Source organism: Myiozetetes cayanensis, unplaced genomic scaffold (assembly GCF_022539395.1).
Source record: "Myiozetetes cayanensis isolate MyiCay16 unplaced genomic scaffold, myiCay2020 scf9, whole genome shotgun sequence".
In the NCBI taxonomy this organism is placed as follows: Eukaryota; Metazoa; Chordata; class Aves; order Passeriformes; family Tyrannidae; genus Myiozetetes; species Myiozetetes cayanensis.
Genome location: NW_026088185.1, coordinates 10,732,897 through 10,752,504, shown reverse-complemented (window position 1 = coordinate 10,752,504; position 19,608 = coordinate 10,732,897). Strand labels below are relative to the sequence as shown.

The following is a 19,608-nucleotide window of genomic DNA, read 5'->3' as shown; positions in this document are numbered from 1 at the left end:
AGGTGTCTTACCACTGTGAATGAATCCAGTTTCTGCTCCTATTTTTCTATCTTCTCCAATAGACTATCTCCTGCAAAAATAGCTGGAAGCTAAATAAAAGGGGAAAAAAAGGGTAATTAGTTAATTTACTCTTGATTTACTTTACTGCTCTTTCCTTACAGGAGACTTCTGTGAAAAAAACACTCCTTATTCCTTTACTGCTCTGGTCAACACACGGGGGTGCCCCTACCTGTTTTTACAGGGCTTATCTTTTTTCAGGGCTTATCTTCACTGCCATGAAAGCTTAGGCAATTACCTAAGTCTTGCTGTTAGCCCTACTCTTGACCACACACATAACTATCCCACTTAAAAGCAAAGCCATTTTTAAAATATATATTTTAAGCTCAAACTAGCCAGCACGTTGAGATGCACAGAAAGATAAACCAAAGCAATGCAAATTGTTCTACCCATTCACGCAAGAGGGTCGTAGGTGCAAGTTACGGTAACTCACCTGTTACCAATCCAACCCTCTGAGCAGCACTAGCGCAGTTCCACTGTGGTCATTTTTCTCCAGAAAACAACATTATCATCTCAAGAATACTAACTCAGATGAAACAAAGGAAAACCCAAAGAGCGACACCAGCACCTTGTTCACAGTACAAGGCCTTTGCCAATTTGCATATGAATTTCAGAGGAACAGTCCCTAAAGTTAAGGACACACAACCACATGGAAAGCTGAGAGCCTGTTTACATTCGTACACACATAAATGGAAACTGATTTCCCAATTTCATTAGCAGGGAGGAAGTAGTTAAGTTGTGTATTCTCTTCAGCAGTTGCAAGGAGAAGGCAGTCATGACCTGGTCTATGGTTTACTGTGCTTGCCAGACAGAAATCAGTCCTCTCTGGTTGCTGTTGAGTTGCAGACTGGTCCTTGTTTGCTTTGGAATGAGATCTGTTCAGTAGTCCCCCAGCTAACCCCTAAAAGTGTATTGTGACATTTCTGAACATCCTGACCGCTGAAATCAGCCTCTGCTAAGCCACTGTGACTGGATTGTCTTTGCTAATTTTCCCTTCTGTATTACAAAATACTCACTCTCTGTAACAGACTGGAAGTGTGTGACTGCTGTCCTATTTAATCCATTTTATCCTTACAAAACTACACGTTTTACCAAAGCCAAAGTGAGTTTTAGACTGCAAAAGTCCTGTCAGCATCACAGGTTTTGTTTTAAAGCATGGCAGAAAGCTCTTAATTGCTTCTGCATCCGAAACAGCCAGATGTTCCCTGAAGCATTTCACCTGGCAAAGGCTCTCAAAACAAAGACTCTCACGGTTTAGGTCCCAAAGTCCATTGCAATCTAAACACCCATTTCTGCATGGCTTGCTGAGTCACAGCTATGTTCAAAATCAAAGGAATGAATAGAGCAATTTAAAATGGGACGCTTCGATGAAGAAATACAAGTGCTCACACATGTCGGTGTTAAAGAGCACTTCTGGGTGTTGGAACCTACACAACAGGCACAGATCCACGGCAGGAATAGAGGGACTGGAAAGCTGGTGAGGAAAGCACACCCAACTCGCCGTGTTTGAGCAGAAAACCCTCACCAAGCACTCAGGAAGACGCCTATGCTATGGCCTTACCAGTAGTTTGTTCTTTGGTGCAAGCAAGGGCAAGACCTGGTAATTTATTTCCTTTAGAGGGACGCAAGGAAGGGCTGAGAACTCATCCCCTTTCTCTAGTAAGCATGTGGGTTAAAACAGAGAAAGACAGCAACATTCCTAAGAGTCACTGCATTTCTTACACCAACATATGGGCATTTAACTCCTTGTGGCACTGTCTACAGTCTGCAGGTGGTATTTTTAGGATTTAAACACAGCAAATCAGATCATGCACGTTATTTTACTGAGGCACCCTAGTGATTCTGCTCTTTTTCCCTGCATAATACATTGCCTGCTAAAACCCAGTTTTGATCTTCAACCCAAGTTGTGGGAGAGAATACTCTCCAACTTCACTGGAAGACTGAATTCTGGGGGAAAAAAAATCAAATGGGAAGAGTTTTAAAACTTAAAAAATATACTTATTTTCCTCCTGCTCAGTGACTTCTTTTGACAATTTTTTTCCTTTTAAACTTCATAAGATATTGAAGAAAGTGACAGGTAATGTCAGAATCCCATTTCTTGATGTGGTCAATAAATATGGTCACTGGTATGAAATTATTCAAGTTAGAATTCTAACTGTTGTCCTTTGAGTGCTATTATTAAAGACTATTTTAAAAGACAAAGAAATAAGAGTAAAAACTTTAAATCCAAAGCTCTTGTTTTGCATCCCCATAAAGCAGCAGATAGCCAAGACAACTGTATGCTATGTATGCAAAATTATAAAAACTGCCAAGTTTTATTGTGTGCTGTGAAGGTTTGTTCTTTCCAAGCAATACCACATCTATCATGTTTGACCAAATGAGATTTAGTACCTTGAAAAAAATTAATTAATTGTAAGGGACATCTCTAACTTGATCACTTTCCTAAGTCACCATTTTGTCCTGACTCAATGTTCTATAGCATGTTTTAAAGAAGACATTATGCAGGAAATAATGACTCAAGGGAGGAGAAAGGAAATCAAGAGTAAAGGCACAACAGATACAAGGAAACTTATTTCACTCATGTATCATCACAGAAAATACTGTTGCTTAACGTCTGCAAATCTTTAAGGTAATTTCCCATCATAATCAAAGGTCAATTCTTGAAGTGGTTTTTATTTTCAAACAAAAAAGGTCCCTGAAAAAGGAAAGCATGCTGTCTCTCTGCAGGCCATAGAATACGGACTCTAAAAAAGTGGTCCATAGTCCTTTGTACCAGAGCCATGGCCAAGGAAGGATATGTGCATGGAGATGACATGAAACCCCCCCTGCAGAACCTTCGACACGTTGTCCCTCACTGCAGGGTATGAAGAGGAAAAAAGCAGAGCCTCAGATATCAAATCACCAAACCAAACATCCAGCAGGGCTCAGTGACAAACAACCACACCAAAGCTAACCTAAGCCAAAAAACCCAGCAGGAATCAATGCTCATTGCAGCTCTAGAACCCAGTAGAAGATACAAATAAACCAAGTACTTAAATACCTCTCCATCTTGAACTCTGACCTATTCAACAGTTCCCTAATGCTGATATTAATGTGATACATGACACATACAAGCACCAGAACCAGGTGCTACATTTAAATCTAGACCACAACAGCCACCCATTGTGACACAGGCTTTAATGAATCTACAGAGCAGAAAGCGTACCATGAGCTATATAATGCTCTGGAGAGGGGCCCTCATCCTATAAGAACTTCCTTTATTTTTTCAGAAGAGTAGAACAAGCTCTTAGACCACTTTTCTTCTGATGCGTAAATCTGACCCCAACCCTAACCTAGGATTTCACAATACACTTGTCACACAGAAGAGCTCAAAAACCTAAAACACTGCACTCTGTTAATTCCACTGTAGACCTATGAGTCTCACAGATCCAAACAGTAAACATAATCTTCAATTCCCATGTACATATTCTATACACAGTGCAAAATACAGTGCTAAGTATAGCCTGATGACAAAGATTAGCACTGAAATTAACTGAAAGTAATTTGTCCCAGTCTGCTGAGAATAGTTTGTTTGGCTTTGTTTTGGATTGGTTTATTGTTTATTTTTTTCAGAAAATGGAAACCTAGGTTTATAGGTGGAATCAGAGGACGCTGAGCTGGGATGAATGCTGATAACACAAGCATGCAATGGACTATGGTTAACTTTCTTCCCAGGATATTTCTCTGGTGAGACCACTGATGGAACATTTAGGTGAGAAGCAAGTCAACAGAAGGCAGGGAATCTTCTGCTGAATGTTGATATGACCAAGTGCAAAGGCTGTATGGCATTTGCTGGTACACACACACAAAGAAGTGAGATTTTGTTGACAGTTTTGGCACTTGGTTGATTTTGGCCCAGGTAGTGAGTCACATTTCCCTAATGGCCAATGCAGTTCTTTAGCACATGGAAAGCAAAACCTCCATGTCTTTGACAGTTAAGCCTTAAAACATTTAGTCTCAACCTTACACCCAACACAGACTGTAAGCTCTGACACAGTCATCGTAAATAAGGCTCCTTGTCTGTCACTGCTACACTTCAGCACAGTTATAAGATGCTGTTTTGCATCTCAGTATCCAGTCAATTAATAACTCTGCCTGCCTTTACAACTAACCCATGACACTCCATCCTGCACGCTGCAGCTTCCAGCTCTGGTCCAGGGAATGCAGTGCTAAGCACACTCAGCAGGATCCAGCCTTCGGAGGACAACTCATATCAACATTCACTACGTGCATTTCTTTTTACAACAAAAGATGCATATGATTGTAAAGCAGTTTAACCTCTCTGACTAAAACCATCCTCATCCAATATTTGCCAGAGATCATATAGCAAAAGAACCTGTTGACTTTAGGACTGGGAAATAACCAAATAAAAGCTTCAGGATTGGACCAGCTCTCATCCTATGCCAGATTTCTGTCCAGTGACACAAGTCAGATAACACCACAGTAGGGCAAGGGAGAGAATTCTTGTTCAACACTAGCCCAGAAAGGAAGGAAACCTGTAAATGCTGTGTTGTCCTGTCAAGGGGAAGAATTGCTCTTGAAGACCCTCATACCATGGAACCAGACATAAAACTGGCACTCTTTCAGTTTCAGCCAGCACGAACTAGCATGAGCTAAAAAACAAACCAACTCTGGTGTTTATTGTGATCTATACATTTTAAAAGACTTAAATATCCAGTTCTTCTAGTCTTTGAAGCTCTTCCTTGTTGTATGGAAACTCTGATGTGAGCCAGAGAATCAAGATAGGCTCAGAATGTTCATAGACACATTTTTTAAACCAAATCCACGTGCAGAGTCTGTAAGCACCTTTATTCTCCTAACAGTGATCTCTTGTTATTTCAGTTTGTTACTCCTCCTAATGTAACATCAGTCAACAATTTACTCCCAAAGTATTAATGGTCTAACCCAATTCTTCCTGACAGAACTGGAGCTGGAATAGATCCATAACACAGACATACGTGAGCCAGATGACACTGGAAATTCCACACCGCACAGTACAACACTTAGTATCTCACCAGATGAGAAATCTCTCTTAGATGTCCACTGTCACAGGAACTGGACCCACTGGAAGCCCAAAATGGTTAGAGGACCCACTTGTGGCCCCACTAAAGCACCAGCTCTTAGACAATGAGCATAGGGCAACACTTAGTAGTTCTACTTCCTACAAGAATTGCTGTGTGCCTCCTATATGTACCATACTTCTGATAGATGGGGAAAGTTTTTTTTCCACAGCTGGGAATGTTTTACTTGGATATGTTTATTTTTCCTCAATCTCTGTCTGGCTCACAGATATCTCCACTTATTTTAGTTTTCTCCACTATCAGAAACACTATGAGGGTTTCTGTAACCAATTCCAGGCAGACTATTTATGATCCTAGTACATTTACAGAAAGCTCTCTGCACCAAGAAACCCACCCACAGGTTCCCAGAAAAGCCTTGTTTTGGGAATGAACTTCATGAAAAGAAACTAATACTCATTTGTAACACAGCAATATGACTGTCTTAGTTATCTATTTCAGCCTGAAAGTGAAAAAATGATACTTTTCATTTTGCAGAACTCTTCAGTGGAGCGGGGAGAAGAACAGAACAGCTACCCAGGCACATATGCTCCACTTGGTTCTCAGAGTGTCTTTGTCAAGATCAGCTAATTGGAATTAAGAGAATTTTTCCTGGAACACATGAGCCCACATGCCAAAATTATTGCCTTAAGGGCAGGAGAGGACTTCTGAAGCCACATTTGGGAATATTCAAAAAATGACGTGACATCCTCAGCCAAATGGTTATGACAATTCATTATTATTACTAAAGAAAATACTCCCCAACACGTTCCAAGCTAATCTTTGCACCCTCTTCCCTGCCCTGAACTGAGGATGCACATAAAGTATGGCTGAAAAGGCAGTATGCCATCTGGAGTTAGCAACACTGCCCGACAACACAAGCTATTATTTGTCAAGATTCCAGTTTCTGAACTTAATGAGTTTGTACAGAATCCTAGAAATAGTCCAATATACTGAAAAAACATATTTAATATGGAAAGCCTTTGGGACTAGCCAAGTGGAATACTTGAGGAAAAAAATTATCATTAAAGAAGCTGCAGAGGATTTACAATTCTGTTTTGTTTGGATCTGTACAGTAGCCTGGCCCATAAATAGAAACCAGGGGTTTTTTACATTTACTTTGCTTTCTTTATTTGAGAGTTGTGGGAATGATGGTAACCAAGCAACGCCACAAAGCTGGAAAGCTCTGGTTAAGACAATTGCTGATACCCTGATCAGCCAGGATGTGTTCAGTCCCTAGAAGAGCTATAGGATCACCATTTTCTACACTTCAGGGGTCACAAGATCCTAGAAAGAATTAGGAAAAGATTCTGTACGATCTGTGGACTCTTCATGCTTCTGTGTGAAAATTACCTCCCTCTGAGCTGAGTTCTGCTGCCACTTGGAGCCACCGTGAATTTTACTTGCCACTTATGCACACTGAAAGGTCAATCTGTCAGGAGAGCTTCCTCTGGCTGAGGTTTAGGAACTCAAAAACACTGTGTCTCAGTCAGCATAAGTGTTAACAAATAAAAAATAACCTCCACAGATACATTAGAATATTCACTGTGGACCCATGCAAATTTGAGTACGTTCATCTACACAGAACAGTCTTATAATTAATGCTAAAAGTTGGCGACAAAAAGTGTAACCAAGTTGAAAAAAAAAAAAAAAGTTATTTTCTGGTCAGAAACCTACCCTCCATTTCACCTCCAGCACATCAGAACAATCAAGCGTTTTACAACTTCTACAACAAATGACAGCTGAAACACCTTGATTTTTCAATGCAACTGCAATCAGCACTATCTTCCAACTGGCTCATCCTCCAGGTGATCTCTCTTCAGCCTCCCAACAGCAGGACAGAAGCTTCTGAAGGAAGTAGTACTTCATATTTTGCACATTTAAGCAAAATCAGTTGTGCCCTCGCTCTGCCAAATAGTTTTTATTCAGCACTTTATAAAGCAATTTAACTGTTCAAAACCAGACATTTTCTTAATAGAAAAGCCACTGTATGTATTTTCCTATATACATTTCAAGACATAATCATAGTCTAAGAAAGAGAAGTATGCAAATGATGCTTTTTTAAAATTTAAAATTATTTGCTTATCTAAATAAGCAGAGGCAGAGAGTGCATATGTTTTTAACTGATGAGGGCTTATTTTGGGAAACAAAGGGTTCCTAATGAGCACAGCCAAGGTGTGGTGGACAGTGACCAAGGCTGTGGATACTGAGTTTACACTGCCAATTAACAGCACCTTAGTCTCCTAGGTAGGGCAGGGAGATCAGTCCCAAAAGCAGCACAACTCTGCTCTAGCAGATTTGTGCTTAACACCCACAATATGCAGGTATTGAGAGTCCACAGGGTGCATTAAAAAGCTCAATCCTGCAGAACAGGTTTCCAGCTTTTCCTCATGCTGATATCCACCTGATACTGGGTTTTATTGTGCATTACCAGATATCAAAGACTACAATAAATAAGAATTAAAATAATCAAAAAGCCCTAACTAGAGACCACATCTGAAGATGTGCCCTCCAAGTTACACTAGGACACAGAGACAAGGGAGCTTCAGGGATCTTGGCCTACTGACACTCTTGCTGTGCTTGTGAGAAAACATCACACCACGAATGTGAAAAGAAGAACTGTTTGCCAACAGCACCTCATGTCGTAATGACAGGGCTAAGTCTGTCTTTATAACAACATGAGTGGATCTGAAGTTCAAAGAAAAGAGCACCTCCTGTGAATCCTTACTGGAAACTAGCCCAGCAGAGGGATGTACACCCTGCATCACCCACTGGAGCAGGTCCTACTGCACTGCATGCTGCTCAGGAAGAAACCACCACACCCAGGGTCCAGTATGCAGCAGCCTGTGTTATATGGTCTGATTCCACTTCACTCCATCGCAGCTGGCCTGATGTGTGGACAGGAAGAGGACTGAGAACTCCCAGCCACCTATCATCTACGCAATTTCATACTCTTCTCTCCTCCCTGGCACTCCCACAAGAGCTGAACGCAACCACAGAGCGTGTTTGTGCAGCACAGACATCAGACATACTCCTTCTCATATAAAACTCCAATCCTTATTTCTCTCCATTTAGAATGGGGAAAATACTCTCTTTTCTTGTGCATTCAGATTCTAAGAATGGGATCATAATGAACAGAAATGAAGAATGAAATCAATTTACAAATGCAAATATAATTCTAGCCTCTTTTGAAGTTTTAATAGAAAGGAGGAGCAAAATTACCCAGGGGATCTTGGTCAGAATCTGTCATGAGTGTAAATGAGATCTCATTCCCATGCGATATTTCACATCACAAAGGAAAGCACAGAGCTCTCCCAGCCCTGAGACAGAGGGCTCCATGAAACAGTAATTTGTGCGTCAAAGCAGCCTGTTCATGGGAATGACATACAAATAGCAAAATAACACCCAAAGTTTTTAAGCAAACTTCTCATGCTGGAACTTACTGTTTCTCTGATGATTTAAAACATTTTTGCCTGGGCTTCAGCTGAAATGCTTGTGTCAGTCTGTTAGTTACAAAGGAAGCTAGCTAAAATAAAGCAAAAATACAGTGTGGTTTTCTATTCTGCTAGTAAGTTTGGATAAAAGTAAGTGCTGGAATGCCTTCAGTGAACTCAGACACATCCCATGTTAAAGGAAATCAGTTTGCCTCAGTTTATTGGCATAGCATCTTCTATATGGACCATTTATTCCGAATTCACGTCTGCATTTACTTTGCTAGGAGCAAACATGCATTTACTGCTGCCACTGAGCCTCAGCAGCTGACTTATGACTTGGTATCTCTGCTTCAAGTGCCTTTGAGATACCAAGAGTAAAGTTTATTCCAGTAATATCCACTCACCCACAAGACAGAGTCTGCATATTTTATGGTACACTAAAAAAAGTAACATCATATTTATTCAATGACAGAAAGTTGCATGGAAAACACTACATGTATGCAACGTGGCCAAGCTGCCATCTCTAGCCCAAACTTTTGCTTTCCAAACCGTCAGCCTTCTGTTTGTTTTAGCTTTGCAAACTCACAGTACATTGATGTTGTTTATTTTCCTATTTTACTTCCTAAGATATTTGCTGCTTAAGTAGAAGAGGTAAGTGGTGTACAATAGCTACAACCCATCTTTCTTGTTCCCAGGGCCTCCTGGCTTTCACAGATGGACCTGATGGTAAAGGCTCTGCTCATATCACCCATAACTTTAGTCTTCAGTATGAACAACTGAAGTTTTCACATGTGTGCAACACCTTAACATCCATACCTGCAGCTTTCAAACACACCGTCTGACAACCTCATATTCACCTTAACCACAAATGCGTTAAAAATTAAAATTATCTCAGCCACCTTGGCACATAAATACCTTTCTTCCAGTGAATTATTGAAGTCAATAAACTTGAGAAGCCAGAGAAGGAACTCCTGGTTCAGGACTACAATGCATTGTAAGAGCTGACCATTAAAAGAAGAATTATCAAATTACAAAATAAGACTAAAACAATTACGTCTTTTCATGGAATCACAGAATGGGTCAAATTAGAAAGGACCACAGTGGGTCATCTGGTCCAACCTCTCTGCTCAAGCAGGGATATCCCAGAGCACATGGCACAGGATTGCATCCAGACAGTTTTTTAATATCTCCAGTGAGAGAAACTTCACAAACTCACTGGGAAATCTGTTCTAGTGCATGGTCACTGCACAGTAAAGAAGTTCTTCCTCATATTCAGGTGGAATTTCCTGAGGCTATATTTTGGGTTTATTTGGGGTTTTTTTGGGTGGGGGTGTTAAACTTTAATCCATGAATAGGCACCTTTCCACATTTGTATTAACACAGACAGTTAATAATTTATGGCCTTTCTCTTAAGAGTCCATCTGCTGTATTTTCCATTTCAATTAACAGCAGATTACTTCCCAGAGCTCTTTCTGTGGTCAGTACCGCAAACTGAAAATGTCCAAAAATGTAGTGCATAAGAGTCCTCCCTCCCAGAAAAAATCCTAACCGAGCAAAAGACAGCCTTCTAGGGAGTCTGGTACCAAATTTGTTTCAAGACAAAAGCCAACAAAACCAGCACACTCCGCAGCAGCCCTCCCAGGCCACCCCAGAGCCAGCTGGCAGCAGTTCCAGCGGTTCCCCATGCCAGCCATAAGGCCTGCAGCAGGAATGCAGCTCGGCAAGAGCCCCGCTCCACACAGGTGGGGAAGCGCCCTCACCACACTCCTGCCTTACAGACCAGCGTTTGGAAACGCATCGGCCTTGCCCAGGTCCTTCAGCACTGCAGAAAAACAGCCCTTGCTATCACACTGTTTCACAACTTCCCTCTCTTAAACCACTTCTGAAGAGCTGGGCTCTGACTTCACATGCAGCTCAATGAGGATGTAGAGCCTGGTAGGCCAAGTTCAGCCCAGAAGGAGCACAAACCATGATAGAAAATGTCTGGGGTTTGCCATCAGTAACAGCAAACCTGAGATTTTTCTTTTTCAATTCACAGAAAAGGAATCTTTAGTACTAGGCTAAGGAACTCTCCAAACAGAAGAAAATATTATTTACATAAAATAGTTTAAAAGTAGTAGTTTAAATGCATGCTTTTCGGTTTAATTAATGACTGAATTCACTTTGCTTCATTCTTTTAATATGATGCAACAATGGTAATGACTAACCTTTTTGCAGCTTAACAGACCTTGCAACTACAAGATGATCCCTCTTCCATTTAAAAAGTCCCTTGTTACAGCTTAAGAAACCAGGTTTTGCTCTTTGGCAATTCTCACTGAAATGCTTTGGAACCATCATTCACCTACAGGTTTCAGAGGATCTGACCGTACACAATCCCAATTAAAACATCCCACACTCAACATCTCTGAAATTCCAACACCAGGAAAGCAATAAAAATTTCCAACCTCTCCTCATCTATAGGGTAACATGCAAAATAATCAGGGTTGGATACAGTGTAAATTAAGAGAAGGGAATCAGGTGTTAAAATGCCAACACCTGAACCTCATCCTAGCAGCAAAGAAAAAGAAAACCCAACATTCTTTGCCAACTCATACAGAACCACAAAATGAGTCAGGTTGGAAAGGGCCACAGTGGGTCACCTGGTCCAAAATCCCTGCTCAAGCAGTCATCCCAGAGCACATTACATAGATTAGGTCCATATGGTTCTGGAACATCTCCAGTGAGGAAGATTCCACACCCTCTCTGGGCAATCTGTTCCAGTGCGCAGTCACTGCATGGTAAAGAAGTTCTTCCTCACGTTGAAGTGGAACTTCCCGTGCATCAGTTTCTGTCCACTGCCTCTTGTCCTCGGCATCACCAAGAAGAACCCAGAACCATCCTCTTGGCACCCCTCTTTAGATATTTATACACATTAATGAGGTCCTCTCTCAGTCATCTCTTCACTGCAATCCTCATTGCACTCATGGTGCAACGCTTTAATTTACTCATGTGACCATCTGTTGCCAGATTATGCAACAGCAGAGTGACTTTCAGACCATCAAATCATGGAACCATAGAATGGTTTGGGCTGGAAGGGACATTAAAGATCACTTAATTCCAACACCCCAGCCGTGGGCAGGAACGCCAACCGCCAGATCAGGTTGCCCAGAGCCCTCTCCAATCGCCAGGGGCAGAGTATCCACATCCAAACATTCTTGTTCGGAACTTCCTTGGTTTCGTAGGCTTACTCTCCCCACTACAAAATTAAATACAATGCTTCACATTATAGAGTGTCCCTCATCCCAAGGCACCCTGGGAACTCTGAATGCTCCCCAGGACAGCCAGACATTTCAGGTCTGGGTGCTCCACGGAGCGGAAGGCAGCACACTGCTGCAGCTGCTCCACAGCTTCGCTCTCATGCCATCACCTTGGCTAAAATCAAACTCCTCCTCACACCAAAGTGCTGCAAAACTGCCAATACATGTAGAGCTCTGACAGAACCTTAGTTTGAAACATCCCTTCCCTAGAAACTAAGCTGCAGATCACCCGGACTGCACGTATTTCAGACGTGTGAAGGGCTTGTGTCCTTCATGACAGGAAAAATATGTGAGGCTACAGACCATCCTGTGATGCAGACACAATAGTACACAACTAAAACCGTCTAGTATCAAAACAGCCCAATAAATTAAATTTTAAAACTAACAAAAAAGGAGAACTTAATATAAATATTTAAAAGATCATAAGGAAAGATATTGATTTTACACGAGTATCACAAAAGTACAGTTCCACCAGTGTTGAAGATTTCCTGTGCTCACTGTGTGCCAGAAAAATGATGACATTTTCCACAGTCTCCTTTCACACAAAGATAAACACTACAGAATCACAGTTCTGATGTAAAGTTGATTGTCTGCTCTGCTCAAGGCTTCTCCAACACATCACTGTTTGGATACTTATTTTTAACTCTTTTAGGATAAAATAATAATTACTACATTAAAAAAAATTACATCATCGCAATCAACTCTATGCCAACCCTGCTCTCTTACCTTCTGCAGAAACTTCTAATCCACCAGAAATTTGATGGATAATCAGCATATGCAGACTGACAAGGCCCAAGAGCACAAATATTTAAGACAGGTGTATGGTTTTAGCAACAGATAAAGTGAAAACAGTTTTTATTGAGTGACAAGGAAGCAGTGATAATGGGCCAAACTCTGTATTTGTGGATTTCAGAGAGTATAAGCCCTAAGAGAATCTGGCTCTAAATTAGTAACATATAAAATGCTGCGAGCACACAATTTCTAACAGATCCTTAACCAAAAGGCCAAACCTGAGGAAAACCTCATTAGAGCCAGGTAAGCCCTGATCTTTTATTACCATCGCACAGAAAAGATACTCCCTGTAATTCTACCCTTTCATCCTCACCTCATGAGCTTCCATTCCCACTTGAGTGACTAAACAGATACAATCAGACTGGTTCTGACTGCCAGACCTCCTTCTGGGCCCTGGGATCTTCCCCAATTTTCCTCCCCACCAGGGCTCCTTCCAACCACCACGTTCTGCTCTCTTCACTACTACAAGCCTCCAGGTACTTTTCTTACACAGCACCTGCTCTAGCTCACCTGTATTTCCCTCACACTTGCAGACTTTTCCCAGGCACCTCTTGTCCTAACTGTGCTAGAACTCTGCATCTCATAGCAGACCTGATCTTCTGACTCCTCTTTCCTGTTCTTTCCTGACACTTCAGACCTGGCTGCCTCTCTGCTGGCCAGCTGAATCATCTAGTGCTTTCCAGCTTCCACTGTGTTTGTATAGAATGTAATCCGGTTACTGTGGAGGAAGAAACTCTCAAGGATTTCAGCGAGAAGTAGCTTTCTCTCTTTCACCCTAATAACAAAGTGGGTGCACTAGATGGGAAACCTCAGTAGCTGTGGGAAGAGATGGCAAAGCTTATCTCCACCTGAGTGCTGTGCAAGCAGTCTGTTTCCACACCGCCCCTCACTCCAACATATCCAGTGCAGGCAACACAAGCTCCAATTCTAACACCAAAGCATAACTTCATGCCAGCACCTTAAACAAACCAGCCCACTCAAGATTTCTAGCCATAACTGAGTTATTCCTGGAAAACAGGAACACAGAAAAGGCAACATTTCATTCAGACCAAGTCCAAAAGACCACTAAATCAAATTCTACACAGGCTAATGTAACTGCAACAAGATAGTTATTGCCTTCATCAACACATAAAGGAGAAGTCCTAAAGTGATGACAGTTTGGGACTTGCAGGTTTTTTCACTACCAGCATAACCACAGCTCTGAATACATTCCCACTGAGAAGTACCACCACACCCAGGCTGCATGTGCAGTGCTTCTATTGCATTTAATTTTACACAGAGAACCATACAAAGCACTGTAACTTAAATACTAAAAGTGGATAGCCTAAGTGCAGTACAGAAGGGGAAGCCACAAACTGGATGTGCATGGGACAATACATAACGAAAGCTGGTTTTATAGATTACTAAGTAATTTAGTCTGAAAAGACCATCTGAGCACATGCTTGAGCTTAGACTCATCCAGAGCCCAAATACTCTTTCTTGGCAGTTGTACCTAATCCAATCAGAAAGTCCTGATCTGCCACCATGCTCTGGTCTTTAGCAGTGAGGAAAGCCAGGTGCCACGGACAGCACTCAGGCAGACACCTCAGTGCTGAACCTTCAGGGCAAGTACTGCACAGGTTTCTAACAAAAACCAGCCAGGATCCTGAAGAGCTACCACCACTCAGAAATGTCTCATAGCACAAACAATACCTTTCGGTGCTGTTCCAGGTAAGACTCAGTCAAACACCACAAATTCTTGCTCAGATTTGACATAAAGCCGGGACAACAAACACCAGTCTACCTCCCCTGAGCACAAGGTGTTTATTTTGAAATGCTGCCAGGCAGGTTGGCCTTACCAGCACAGAAAGATAACTCCACGAGACTGCGCTGTCAATACACCAGTGGTAGCTGCTCCTTGAATGCTAACTCAAAACACACCCACAACTTTTGAGGATAGTCACCTCCCAAGAAATCATACTCACAATTCACTTGGCTATGCACAGCATGAACAGATAACATTGCTCAATGCCACTCAGGGCATAAAACAACATCAGCCCTCTTAGAAGCACAGTTCATGGAAACACCAGGCTTAAATTACCACTTAAAAAAAAAAGAAATAGAATAAACCTTCAAAGAAAATCAAATAAAACTGTACCAGTTTGCACAGGCCAAAATCTGTCCCCCAGCCCTGAGCAGCAGCTCGCTGGTATTCACAAACAGGTGAGGTTTCTCTGCCATTTGAACTCTTACCTTTCCAACACTTGGGAGATAGATTTGTCAGTAATTTAAACACTGGACACAGTACACAGCCATAGGCATTTTTTTTTTCAGTCAGCAAACCACTAGAGAGAGTACTGAAAGGCCTATTATGAAGGCCAATCGCTATCCTTTTCTTGAATGACCACATGAAAATCAGTGACTGTTCCACAATGGATTGAAAGGGCCTTTTGTCTGAAGGAAAGGACAAGGAGTCACAAAGTACTGCAGATTCATTTGTAATTCTTGGGTTTTGAAGAAACTGCATAATTTCAGTTAAAAGCAGACCAAGAAAAGAACAAGCTTTGAAAATGTTATGCCACAATCCTTTCCTACTATGTACATGCAGAGCATATTTTTAGATTAGTCTCTTTTGTATTACAAAAAGATGGGCAGGCATTCTGTATTATTGTTGTTTTACAAGAGAAGTTTAAAACACATGCAGAGTTTTGACTTTATTCCCAAACCCTAATTAGGGTCTGCAGCACTATTTGCCTTGTATAAACAGAAAATCATCAGGAGCTCTTTTAGTACAACATCCAGCAGAAGTATAACTGTACTGAGATAATAAGTGAAAGCGTTGTCAGTGTTGCTTAATAATCACTTTAGTAATTGAGCAAATTTGGCATCACCCATAAAGTATAAGATGGCCTATTCAAGAAAAAGACCTTTTTTTATATTGAGAAACAAGCATTAGACTCTAATTTTGAAGTCTGGTTCTGAAGTCTCTCACAAAAAAAGGTCAATTACTGCTGACAACTTCCCAGAAGTAAGAAATGTTTTACTTCTCCGCCCACCCCAATCACACTTCAGTTCCCAGATTTTACATAAAAGATTCACACACACTCAAAATGAGATTTACACACACGATTTCATTACAGTATTTCTAAACAAGCTTCACATGGACAAACTTTCAGCAGGAATGACAGTAGAAGCTAATAAACTAAACCAGATTTCTTCTACCCCATATCCAGAACTAGAGAATTACTGTACTTGCATTCAGAAAAAAGAGTCACAGCTGCCAGACTTGCCCTCTTCACCCATATGTTCCACCCGTGTACTATGAAACTAAACAATCCAAAAAGGTCAGTTTTCACTCCCCTGCTTCTTGCCACATCTCAAAATTTATATTCCTTGTGCTCTCACTAATGGCACCCGAAACTAAAATTTTGCACGCACTGTTGGTCAAGGTGCAGGTTGGATTTAGCTCTTCTGACCACCCTATCAAATTACATCAAGTAAGGAGCTGGTCCTTGGCACGTTACCAGACTGCAGTACTGGTGCCAAAATCTTTACTGCAGGAAGCATCCATGATGCCACTTCCAGATATACGTCGGAAGTGGAAGTCCTGCCACGACAAATATAAGATAACTACACGTCCCATCACCTCATGGGCTCCAAAACAAGAGCTTACAGTTCTCAGGGCTGTAAAAACAATCTTGCTAATACAAATAGAGGCAAAACGCCTCTACTATGCCACCTTCTTGAAGCTCAAGGTGCTCAGAAACCCCCAGGGCATAGAGGTGTGAAGTACAAAGCCCCCTGCTAGTCTCAGTGAAGTTCAGGGCCAAATTCTTTAATATAATAATGATATGGAGCATTGCTTTCAAACAACTATTAGCAGGGGAAGGTGTCCAGTCTAAAATAAAGCTACTTGGCTACCGAAGTTAACTATTTCACTACTGTTTGTTTTCAAGAAATCTATGAGAAAGTTGGTGAAGCACCTGAGGAGCGAAGGTGGGAGGAAGAAAAGAGAAGCGGAAAGATTGGAACAGCGTAGAAAAACATGGAGGAGACAGCAGCATCAGCACAGGTACAGAGTTATATTTCCCTGGAGTAACACAGACAATAAACTCCTTAATATTAGCTACAAGTCAACTATAGTTAACAGTAAAATATTTTTCTTCCCTAGATCTTCGTGCGAAGTCTGACTGCCCTTGGGTCGTCTTCTGCAAGTCATTACACAGCTTTACTTTTATCCTCCAGTGCACAGTGCAAAGTGGAGTTTGACCTCTCCTATAGATTTGTAAAGTGCCACACCAGACTGTTTTGAGAAAATGACTGAGGTGGGGGGGTTTTTGTATTCTGCATGACTAACATTGCTTATAACAAGACCTCTAAGACTTGGCCTCTGAAAACGTGCCAGGAAACTCAGTCCCTAGAATGACAACAGAGGCCACATGTATGGATGAAAAGGAACACAAATATACCGGTTTGAGGGAATTAATACCAAATACAGGTTGCCTACAACTGCTGGTAGGTGTAGCTTTGGTACTTCCACAATTGATAGAGAAAACCTCAAAGAAAATACAAAACACATTGCAGGCTTTGTGCTTTCTCTTAAAAATAGAGTTCCAGACATGTATTTCCTTGAAATTTGGGCAACAGCAGGAAGGTGTCCTGACATAGCCTCATTTCCGTTTTTTGAGCAAGAAGCAGTAGATAAGAATAACTGATCTAAATTCAGAACCAAACCTCTCTCAACACGGAAGATGCTTGCAGTCAATTTTTAGGCTCATTGCTCCATGTCAGACAAAACAATAATTCTCAAGCACAGGTTTCTTCTCAGGCATTTGCCTGGGCATAAGGACTGTGGCAAAAGACCTTTCACTTTAAAGATAACCCTGAGAACATTCTGAAGGGTACTTAATTTAATACATCTTAATCATAACACTTCCTTACACAGTAAATTTTCCAGAGTTGTGACCTTACCTCCTTGCATGGTTATACAGCACCTGACAGAGCACAAGCCTTATCTTGATTAGGGTCTCATTACATTTAACAGATCCTGCTGTTCTCATAAAGGACCAAACTCCTCCACTCCCATAACACAATTAGTGGGAGAACACTCACAGCCTAGCAGCAGCGTTCAGCTCCAGCAGTTTGTGATGGCGCCTCACAAAATTCATCAACCTGTTCTGACCTGGAAATCATTCTGCACTTGCATGGTTTGACTGCATTCACAGAAACAATTGTGGCAAGGGCACAGTGTCCTGCTTATGGCAGCTTGAGGACTCTAGCCAGTAGCATTCAACAGGTTACCATCCAGGGTTTCTTTCATGGCCAGTGCAAATACATTCCTAGTTAACCTGACATTCTGCATGCAGCACTCTTTTCCACTTTCTGTGTAGAAAGTTTTTAGTTTACCTTCCTGAATCATCATGTTTCGGAAAATACTTTATGATTACATTAGGAGGTCAAAGAAGCAGAAGAAAGATGTTTTATGCATACATTGGTAATTCAAATTTAAAAGTTAACAGAAAAGAACTGCTACAGAAGATCATTAGTTGCCTTGAAGCACATTTTCAAGCTGAAATCAACCAAATCAATCCAGTGGAATGTGACCTGGAATGAAACAGATGGATTTTCTGTGGTGCCTCTTAGCTCTCCTAAAGAAAACAAATCTGGTAGTACAAGTGATTCACATCTCAGAATGATGAGGCTGAGGGTGGGGAAGAAGCTTACACTATTAATTTACAGCTCAACAAAGGAGGCATTGCATTCTAACAGAGAATAAAATACTGCCAGCTGCCACTGCTTATCAACGAATTCCATACCTAACGATTAATATTTTATGCACAGTAAAAAAGACAATGTAGATTAAAAGAACCCTAAACAAAACCAAACACAAAAGCAACAACAGAACCCCCTATCACCTTGTCGGTCTTTTACCTTGACGCAGATTAAAAACAAACAGAAAAACGAAACAAAACAAAATCCAAAAACCCCCAGAACACTCGAATGGGTGTATTTGTGCAGAAAGAGCAGCCGGGGCGCAGCAGCCGCGGTCCCTGCCTTGCGGGATGCCGGCGCTCGCAGCAGCGTTCCCACAGCCCGTGCGGGAGCCCAGGGCGGCTTTTCAGGAACGAGCGCGCCGCTGGCTCAGCGCGTCTGGCCGGGCACGGGCGGCTGCGCTCGGCGACACCCGGCTCCCCGGGCGCGCAGTTAATCATTTATGGCCAAGGCTGCTACGGAACAGCCCTGGACAGCCCAGCCCCGCTCGGGCTCCGGCGGAGCGGCGGCCGAGGGCGGGCGGCTCCCGGGCGCTGGCGGAGCCGGTCCGGGCGCACGCCGAGAGGGGTCCAGGGGCCGGGTCCCCGCGCCGCCAGGAGGGGCCCGCCCGCCTCCGCGGCTCGGCGCCGGGACCCGCGGCGATGGAGCGGCGGGTGGGGCGCCGCGGCACCACGGCAGCCGCACCCCTCTCTCCCTCCCTGCCTGCCTGCCCGGCACCCCTCAGCACGGAGCTGCCGGCGGGCCCGCCGCCGCCTCGCGCAGGTGCCGCGGAGGGGAGGGGAGGGCAGCGCTTACCTGGTGCGGCCGCGGCCGAGGCCGAGCGGGGCTGAGCTGAGGGGCGGCTGCGGACCCGCGGCCGTGGCACCGCCGCCCTCCCGCGGGACACGCCCCGCGCCCCGCCCCGCCCCGCCCCGCGCGCCGGCCCCGCCCCCGGCCCCGCCCCGGGCAGCGCCGCGCGGGTCCCGGGCTCGGCTCCCCTCCCTCCCGCCGGGCCCGTCCCGTTCACGGGTCCCTGCTTGCCACGCACAAATAAAGACCCGCGACGCGCAGTGACACCGCTGGGCCTCGCCTAAAGAACTGCTCACCAACTTCTCGCTAAGCAAAAGGAAAACGGGCGGCATCGGTCGTTGCCAGAGGATGAATTTCAGCCTCGAGAAGAGATGACCGAGAGGGGACCTCAGT

General features: G+C 43.0%; 1 protein-coding gene across 1 annotated transcript in view; it reads right to left on the bottom strand.

Moving 5' to 3' along the window:
• SPATS2L (spermatogenesis associated serine rich 2 like) overlaps positions 1-19,322 on the bottom strand; it is an 80,543-nt gene extending 61,221 nt beyond the window's left edge. Inside the window, exons 1-2 of the mRNA XM_050339608.1 lie at positions 19,222-19,322; positions 12-89 (exon numbers count right to left, since the gene is read on the bottom strand). The gene's annotated coding sequence lies outside the window, so the exon portion shown is untranslated. The remainder of the gene's footprint in view (positions 1-11; positions 90-19,221) is intronic.
• Positions 19,323-19,608: the final 286 nt, after the last annotated feature.